At 40.2% G+C, this 8,699-nt stretch overlaps 1 pseudogene; it reads right to left on the bottom strand.

Annotated features, from left to right (window-relative positions):
• Nucleotides 1-6,094: 6,094 nt before the first annotated feature.
• LOC100355749 (nuclear receptor subfamily 1 group D member 2 pseudogene) lies at nucleotides 6,095-8,396 on the bottom strand (annotated as a pseudogene).
• Between the last annotated feature and the right edge of the window lie 303 nt (nucleotides 8,397-8,699).

The raw sequence follows: 8,699 nt of genomic DNA, 5'->3' as shown, positions 1-8,699 counted from the left end.
TCAATCTTTATCCAAAATAAACCAATGATTTGTTATTTGCCAGGGGAACATAAAACCATACATAAAATCCTCAATTTTGGCTATTTCTCCTACTGCTATAAACAGAGACTGAGCTGAGCTATTTAACAAAGCTCACTATGAGCAACGGGGATGAAATGTCTTTGACTACACCATTTCTAAGCCTGTAGGTCACACACTAAATGATTTTTCCAGTTACACAGGAAATCCCGTTTGACAAAATCCCTGTAGTGTTACTTAGTAAGAAAAACACACACACAACAAATGGACTCAGAACACACATGCACATACACCTGTACACACACATCCCAATATAATAATCATGGTTTCCTTAAACATTAATTAGCTCTCTAGAAAGAATCAAATTTTTTTATTATTTTTAACTTTTATTTAATGAATATAAATTTCCAAAGTACAACTTATGGATTACAATGGCTTCCCCCCCATAACGTCCCTCCCACCCACAACCTTCCCCTTTCCCACTCCCTCTCCCCTTCCATTCACATCAAGATTCATTTTCAATTCTCTTTATATACAGAAGATCAGTTTAGCATACATTAAGTAAAGATTTCAACAGTTTGCTCCCACACAGAAACATAAAGTGAAAAATACTGGACACATGCAACCTGCCTAAATTGAACCAGGAAGACATCGAAAACCTAAACAGACCCATAACTGAGACAGAAATTGAAACAGTAATAAAGGCCCTCCCAACAAAGAAAAGCCCAGGACCAGATGGATTCACTGCTGAATTCTACCAGACGTTTAAAGAAGAACTAACTCCAATTCTTCTCAAACTATTCAGAACAATCGAAGAAGAGGGAGTCCTCCCAAATTCTTTCTATGAAGCCAGCATCACCTTAATTCCTAAGCCAGAGAAAGATGCAGCACTGAAAGAGAATTACAGACCAATATCCCTGATGAACATAGATGCAAAAATCCTCAATAAAATTCTCGCCAATAGAATGCAACAACACATCAGAAAGATCATCCACCCAGACCAAGTGGGATTTATCCCTGGTATGCAGGGATGGTTTAATGTGCGCAAGACAATCAATGTGATACACCACATTAACAGACTGCAGAAGAAAAACCATATGATTATCTCAATAGATGCCGAGAAAGCATTTGATAAAATACAACACCCGTTCATGATGAAAACTCTAAGCAAACTGGGTTTGGAAGGAACATTCCTCAATACAATCAAAGCAATCTATGAAAAACCCACAGCCAACATCCTATTGAATGGGGAAAAGTTGGAAGCATTTCCACTGAAATCTGGAACCAGACAGGGATGCCCACTCTCACCACTGCTATTCAATATAGTTCTGGAAGTTCTAGCCAGAGCTATTAGGCAAGAAAAAGTAATTAAAGGGATACAAATTGGGAAGGAAGAACTCAAACTATCCCTCTTTGCAGATGACATGATTCTGTATTTAGGGGACCCAAAGAACTCTACTAAGAGACTATTGGAACTCATAGAAGATTTTGGCAAAGTAGCAGGGTATAAAATCAATGCACAAAAATCAACAGCCTTTGTATACACAGACAATGCCATGGCTGAGGAAGAACTTCTAAGATCAATCCCATTCACAATAGCTACAAAAACAATCAAATACCTTGGAATAAACTTAACCAAAGACGTTAAAGATCTCTACGATGAAAATTACAAAACCTTAAAGAAAGAAATAGAAGAGGATACCAAGAAATGGAAAAATCTTCCATGCTCATGGATTGGAAGAATCAATATCATCAAAATGTCCATTCTCCCAAAAGCAATTTACAGATTCAATGCAATACCAATCAAGATACCGAAGACCTTCTTCTCAGATCTGGAAAAAATGGTGCTGAAATTTATATGGAGGCACAAGAGACCTCGAATAGCTAAAGCAATCTTGTACAACAAAAACAAAGCCGGAGGCATCACAATACCAGATTTCAGGACATACTACAGGGCAGTTGTAATCAAAACAGCATGGTACTGGTACAGAAACAGATGGATAGACCAATGGAACAGAATTGAAACACCAGAAATCAACCCAAACATCTACAGCCAACTTATATTTGATCAAGGATCTAAAACTAATTCCTGGAGCAAGGACAGTCTATTCAATAAATGGTGCTGGGAAAATTGGATTTCCACGTGCAGAAGCATGAAGCAAGACCCCTACCTTACACCTTACACAAAAATCCACTCAACATGGATTAAAGACCTAAATCTACGACCTGACACCATCAAGTTACTAGAGAACATTGGAGAAACCCTTCAAGATATTGGCACAGGCAAAGAATTTCTGGAAAAGACCCGGGAGGCACAGGCAGTCAAAGCCAAAATCAACTATTGGGATTGCATCAAATTGAGAAGTTTCTGTGCTGCAAAAGAAACAGTCAGGAGAGTGAAGAGACAACCGACAGAATGGGAAAAAATATTTGCAAACTATGCAACAGATAAAGGGTTAATAACCAGAATCTACAAAGAGATCAAGAAACTCCACAAAAACAAAACCAAAACCCACTTAAGAGATGGGCCAAGGACCTCAATAGACATTTTTCAAAAGAGGAAATCCAAATGGCCAACAGGCACATGAAAAAATGTTCAAGGTCATTAGCAATCAGGGAAATGCAAATCAAAACCACAATGAGGTTTCACCTCACCCCGGTTAGAATGGCTCACATGCAGAAATCTACCAACAACAGATGCTGGCGAGGATGTGGGGAAAAAGGGACACTAACCCACTGTTGGTGGGAATGCAAGCTGGTCAAGCCACTATGGAAGTCAGTCTGGAGATTCCTCAGAAACCTGAATATAACCCTACCGTTCGACCCAGCCATCCCACTCCTTGGAATTTACCCAAAGGAATTTAAATTGGCAAACAAAAAAGCGGTCTGCACCCTAATGTTTATTGCAGCTCAATTCACAATAGCTAAGACCTGGAACCAACCTAAATGCCCATCAACGATAGACTGGATAAAGAAATTATGGGATATGTACTCTTTAGAATACTATACCGCAGTAAGAAACAACGAAATCCAGTCATTTGCAACAAAATGGAGGAATCTGGAACACATCATGCTGAGTGAAATAAGCCAGTCCCAAAGGGACAAATACCATATGTTCTCCCTGATCGGTGACGACTGACTGAACACCAAGAGGGAAACCTGTTGGAGTGAGGTGGACACTATGGGAAATGGTGGCTTGATCAGCATAGCCCTGACTGTTAATGAACAACTTAATACATTATCCCTCTTAGTAGTTTTTTTTATCTGTTCTACTTAATATGACTGGTTTAGATCTGTAATTGATGCACAGTTATTCTTAAGTGTTGAAAATTAACTGAAATGTGATCCTTGTTGAACATGGTGGTGGGAATGGGAGAGGGAAGAGATGTATAATTTGGGACATGCTCAGGCTGACTTGCCCCAAGTGGTGGAGTTGGAAGCATACCAGGGGATTCCAATTCAATCCCATCGAGGTGGCATGTACCAATGCCATCTCACTGTTCCAGGTGATCAGTTTCAGTTCACAGTTGGTCATGGTGAAGGGACTGGGAGTCAAAGGGAACACATAGACAAGTCTAGTACCTGCTAACGCTAACCGATGGAGTAAATAAAGGGGAGAGTGATCCAACATGGGAAGTGAGATACTCAGCAGACTCATAGAATGGCAGATGTCCTAAATAGCACTCTGGCCTCAGAATCAGCCCTAAAGGCATTCGGAGCTGGCTGAAAAGCTCATGAGAGTATTTCAGGCATGGAAAGCCAAGACACTCTGGCAAAAGATCTCTGCGAGTGAGATCCCAGTGGAAAGAACAGGTCATCAAAGAAGGAGGTACCTTTCTCTGAAGGGAGGAGAGAACCTCCACTTTGACTATGACCTTGTCTAAACAAGATAAGAGTCGGAGAACTCAGAGGGCTTCCATAGCCTTGGAAACTCATGACTGGAGCATAGGGAGATTACTGATGCCATAGACAGGAGTGTCAATTGGTAAAGTCAACAACAGGAGTCACTGTGCACTTACTCCTCATGTAGGATCTCTATCCTTAATGTGCTGTACATTGAGATTTAATGCTATAACGAGTACTCAAACAATATATTTCACTTTGTGTTTCTATGGGGGTGCACACTGTTGAAATCTTTACTTAATGCATACTAAACTGATCCTCTGTAAAAAAAAAAAAAAGAAAAAAGAAAAGAAAAAAAAAAAATTATCAATTCCCAACTTGACTCTCACTGGGATTAAACATGACAATAGGTCTACTCTGATTTCATCATCATTTAAAAAAATCATCTATTATTTTTCACTTTATGTTTCTGTGTGGGAGCAAACTGTTGAAATCCATACTTAATGTATACTAAGCTGATCTTCTGTATATTAAGATAATCGAAAATGAATCATGATGTGAATGGAAGGGGAGAGGGAGTGGGAAAGGGGAGGGTTGTGGGTGGGAGGGACGGTATGGGGGGGAAGCCATTGTAATCCATAAGTCGTACTTTGGAAAATTATATGCATTAAATAAAAGTTAAAAAAAAAAAAAAAGAAAAATACTGTTTGAGTACTAGTTATACCATTAAATCTCAATGTACAGCACACTAAGGACAGAGATCCTACATGAGGAGTAAGTGCACAGTGACTCCTGTTGTTGACTTAACAAATTGACACTCTTGTTTATGGCATCAGTAATCACCCTAGGCTCTTGTCATGAGCTGCCAAGGCTATGGAAGCCCCCTGAGTTCACTGACTCTGATCATTTTTAGGCAAGGTCTTAGTCAAAGTGGAATTTCTCTCCTCCCTTCAGAGAAAGGTACCTCCTTCTTTGATGACCCGTTATTTCCACTGGGATCTCAGTGGTGGAGATCTTTCATGTAGGGTTTTTTTTTCCCCCAGAGTGTCTTGGCTTTCCATGCCTGAAATACTCTCATGGGCTTTTCAGCCGGATCCATCAAGCTGCAACATGTGTATAAGGAGCAGCAATGCAATCTTTTTTAGTACAAGGTAAGAATCTGAATGAATTTTTAAATGGCTAGTACCTTGAACCAAAGACTTCACCAATGATGAATTCTGAGATACAGTTTTGAAATCTGGACTCAACTGCCTGTTGCACTTTTATATTAACTGTTGCTTAAGTAAACAAAAGCAGCATAAATTCAATATCCTACTGTCTAAACATTTTAAAGCAATGGTCATGTCATCATCAACAGGTAAAATGCACCTAATTTGGGTCTTCTGACACCTCTTGTTTTTTTATTTTATGATAAAGTTCTTTACAGTTTAAAATATTGTGAAGACTATATATTTATGTATAACTATATTCACATACATATTATGTACATATACTATGTACTTGCTGTACTCATAAGCTTTGAATATGTGTGTATCAGTAGGATACCCACACATATGCAGGAACCCTGAATAAACTGGTATGAACTGTTGAATGATTTCCCAGAAATGCGTAGAAATTAGAAAAGAATATTATGAATAATTAAAACAAAAATGTCACCTTATTTGCATAGTGCCTATCTCCCAAGAGGTACATATGCTTTATAAACATGTTTTAGTACATAAGTAACCTGCCCAGGGCCATATGCCTCAACAGTGGCAAAGCAAAATACAGACATGGAAACCTCCTAATTCCCAAAGTCTCCAATTACCAGACCAAATGGTCTTGGGGTGAACATCAAGTTACCCACTACTCAAACAGAACTTCTATAAAGGATGAATTTCTAAGTCCTCTTATATTTGTGATTGTGCATTATACATTTATACCACAGGGAGATCAAAATGGTTTTTGGTTTTGGCAGATGAAAGTCTAACATTCAGTGTGATTATAATTCAGTGTAACTTCTCCCAGTTTAAGTGTGACACAGCTCATCGATCTATTGGGCAGATGCTGTCAATGTCTACTCGTGGCTAAAGTGTTCTTAATCCACACATCTAGTGCTTGTTTACAGAGACAGCCTACAATCTTGTATCATCTGAAAGTCCTTTGCATCTGCACATAGAGCATACGTGTATAAATAAGCACTGTAGCACAAAGGTACAGTTCGCATCAGTTCATGTTTCTATAAACGAAGGCCTTAAGGGTGCACTTTGAAGGCCCAGAGCTCCTCAGAGTGCATGTTGTTTAAAGATCAAAGATATGGCAACTTTAGAAGTAGTTCTGTAAAAATCCAGGCCACATTTGGATAGTTTTTCATTACTAAGGTCCTTAGTACACGGATAAGGATTTCCTGCAAAGTCTCCACAGATTTGACATTTCCTATTCCAGATCAATCTGTGGACACAAGGACAACTGCTGTAAACAAACTCATCTCTTCATCACTAAGTTGGAGGGCATTTAGCTTCTCACTAAAGTCAAACATGGAGTTCAGCAGATCCCCTGCTCCCATTGAGAGTAAATCATCCACACGACATTTCTTTCCACTTAAAAAGGTGACTGTACACTCCTTTGCATCAAATAGTGATGCACATCGTACCATTAAAACCTCAAAAGTTCCAGCCTTCAAAAGGTTGACCTGGTCATGCAAGAGAGATCTCAGAACCCAGGAATCTGCTTTGCAAATTCCACCACTTCTTTCACTGCTAGTGTGAAGCTCACTGAAAATTCTTCCCAGATTTCATGCCCTGATTTATGTGGATCCACATATGGCAACTTACTCATTGGACAAACCAGATGCATCCTTCCTCCAGTGTTGCACAGGTAACTATTCTTGTTCTCATTCTGAGAAAATCCATCTATTGGAACTCTATCATATTCACTGTGAGTATAAGCATTGGAGAAGTTCATACAATGTCCATTTGCAATACAATTGCAGTACATTGGGTAATGCATGATGTTCCTCCCTTTGTACTGTCCATTGAGATACTGATGGCTGATGGAAACTGACAGCTAATCTCATTGCCACAATGGTCATGATTTAAATTATACTGCTCCATATTCTTGGGAATCTGTTCTCTGTGGGGCTGCATGACCTTAGCAGAGTTTTCTCGCTGCTCCTGATTAAACATAAAGGTATCCTTGTGGGCTCTGGTGACCATGCTGACCACTGCTTCCTTTGCAAAATCAGAAGAAGGAGGAGGAGAGTTTTTCAGGTTTTCTTGCTCTAGCTGGGGCTTGGGTCGCAGCTGTTCCTGGGCTGGTAAGGCCGTCTATTCACGGTGTTTCTGCAAGTGATCACTAAACTGGCTGTTCATCATGGTTTTCATCGCATTTTGCATTTCAAACAGCATCCTCTGTTTCTCGCACTTAGGAATATGGCCAAACCTAACAGCATCTCTCAGCATTCCCACAGACAGGCACTTCTTGAAGCGACACTGCTGTCACCTGTTCCTGTTCATCCTCATTACAGAGCAGTTTTCACTCTTCAGGCACTTCTTGTTTTGCTGAATACTTTTCTGAAAGAAACCCTTACATCTTTCACAGGCATGAGCTCCATAGTGGAATCCTGACGCCACACCCCCACAGACTTTACACAGCAGAACCATGCCACTGAATTGTCACGCCACTGTGACTCTTTTATGCCTGGTGCACCCGACGTGCTTACTTTCATGGAGCAATCTATCCGATCATTCTTCAGGATGCTTTCAATATTGGGGAGCTCTCCGTTCTTGGGATTACCATTGGTATCCAAGTTGGAGCTGTTTGGAGAAGATGGAACAGAAGAGGAGGACTTGAAATTGTCCTCAGAGCCCTCACTGTGTCAGGAGGCAGGGCTAGAGGCTGAGCTGGAAGAACTGATATACGCAATCACACCTCCCGCATTCACCTCCACAGTGCTGTCTGGAAGGGGCTGAGCTGCCCGCTTCTGCAGGCCGGGGCGGGAGCCAGGATGATCGCGGACCCCCTCATGGGCAGGGCTGGCGAGCCTCCAAGGACCCGGCCCTGCAGCCGGCAATGAGAGGCTGGCGAGTGGCGCTCCTCGCGGGGTCCCTGACAACAAAAGAAGAGGCGAGGTGGCTTCCTGCAGCCAGCGCACGGTGGCCGCGAGAATCCCTATACATGTTTAATGACACTGAAAGTTGGTACAGTTGTTTTGGAGACCAGTAAGGATGTTCCCCTCAAAATTAAAACTAGATGTCATCTATGACCCATTTGTCCCATACCCAGCCATGTGTTTGAATGAAAGGAAATAAACATGCCATAGATACATAAGCTCCCAAGTCCAGCACTATTCACAATAATTAGGTATATATCCTTTTGTGCAGATTGGTGCATGGATAGAGGAAGAAAATGCAATATATAAAAACAATAGAATGTTCTTCAGCCACAAAAAGAATGAATCCTAATACTGGTCATAAAATACATTTAACTGTAAATTATCACATTAGGTGAAAATAGGTAGACATAGAAAGTATTTAGTAAAAGTAGACCTGAAATTGGAGTCCAGGGATTATGAGGGCAGGGTAGAGAAAGGTTGGGTAAAGAATATCAAAACAGAATAAATACAAATATTCCACAACACAGTAGGGTTACTACAGCTTATAATAATGTATTTCATGTTTAATTGTTTGAAAATAAATACATTAATATCTCAAAATGGATTCATGGCAGTGATCATAACATGTCAGAAAGTGGTATATTCTCATATACATGAGTGAGTAAAGCAATATGTGTAATTACATATCCAAATAATATATTCATGCAATTTTATACTCTTTATATTTAACTTTCACAAGTAGCAG

The sequence above is a fragment of the Oryctolagus cuniculus genome, chromosome 8, assembly GCF_051225735.1.
Source record: "Oryctolagus cuniculus isolate XC-2025 breed Fujian yellow rabbit chromosome 8, ASM5122573v1, whole genome shotgun sequence".
Lineage (NCBI taxonomy): Eukaryota > Metazoa > Chordata > Mammalia > Lagomorpha > Leporidae > Oryctolagus > Oryctolagus cuniculus.
Note: the sequence above shows the minus strand (reverse complement) of the source record. Positions and strands in the feature narration are given on the sequence as shown.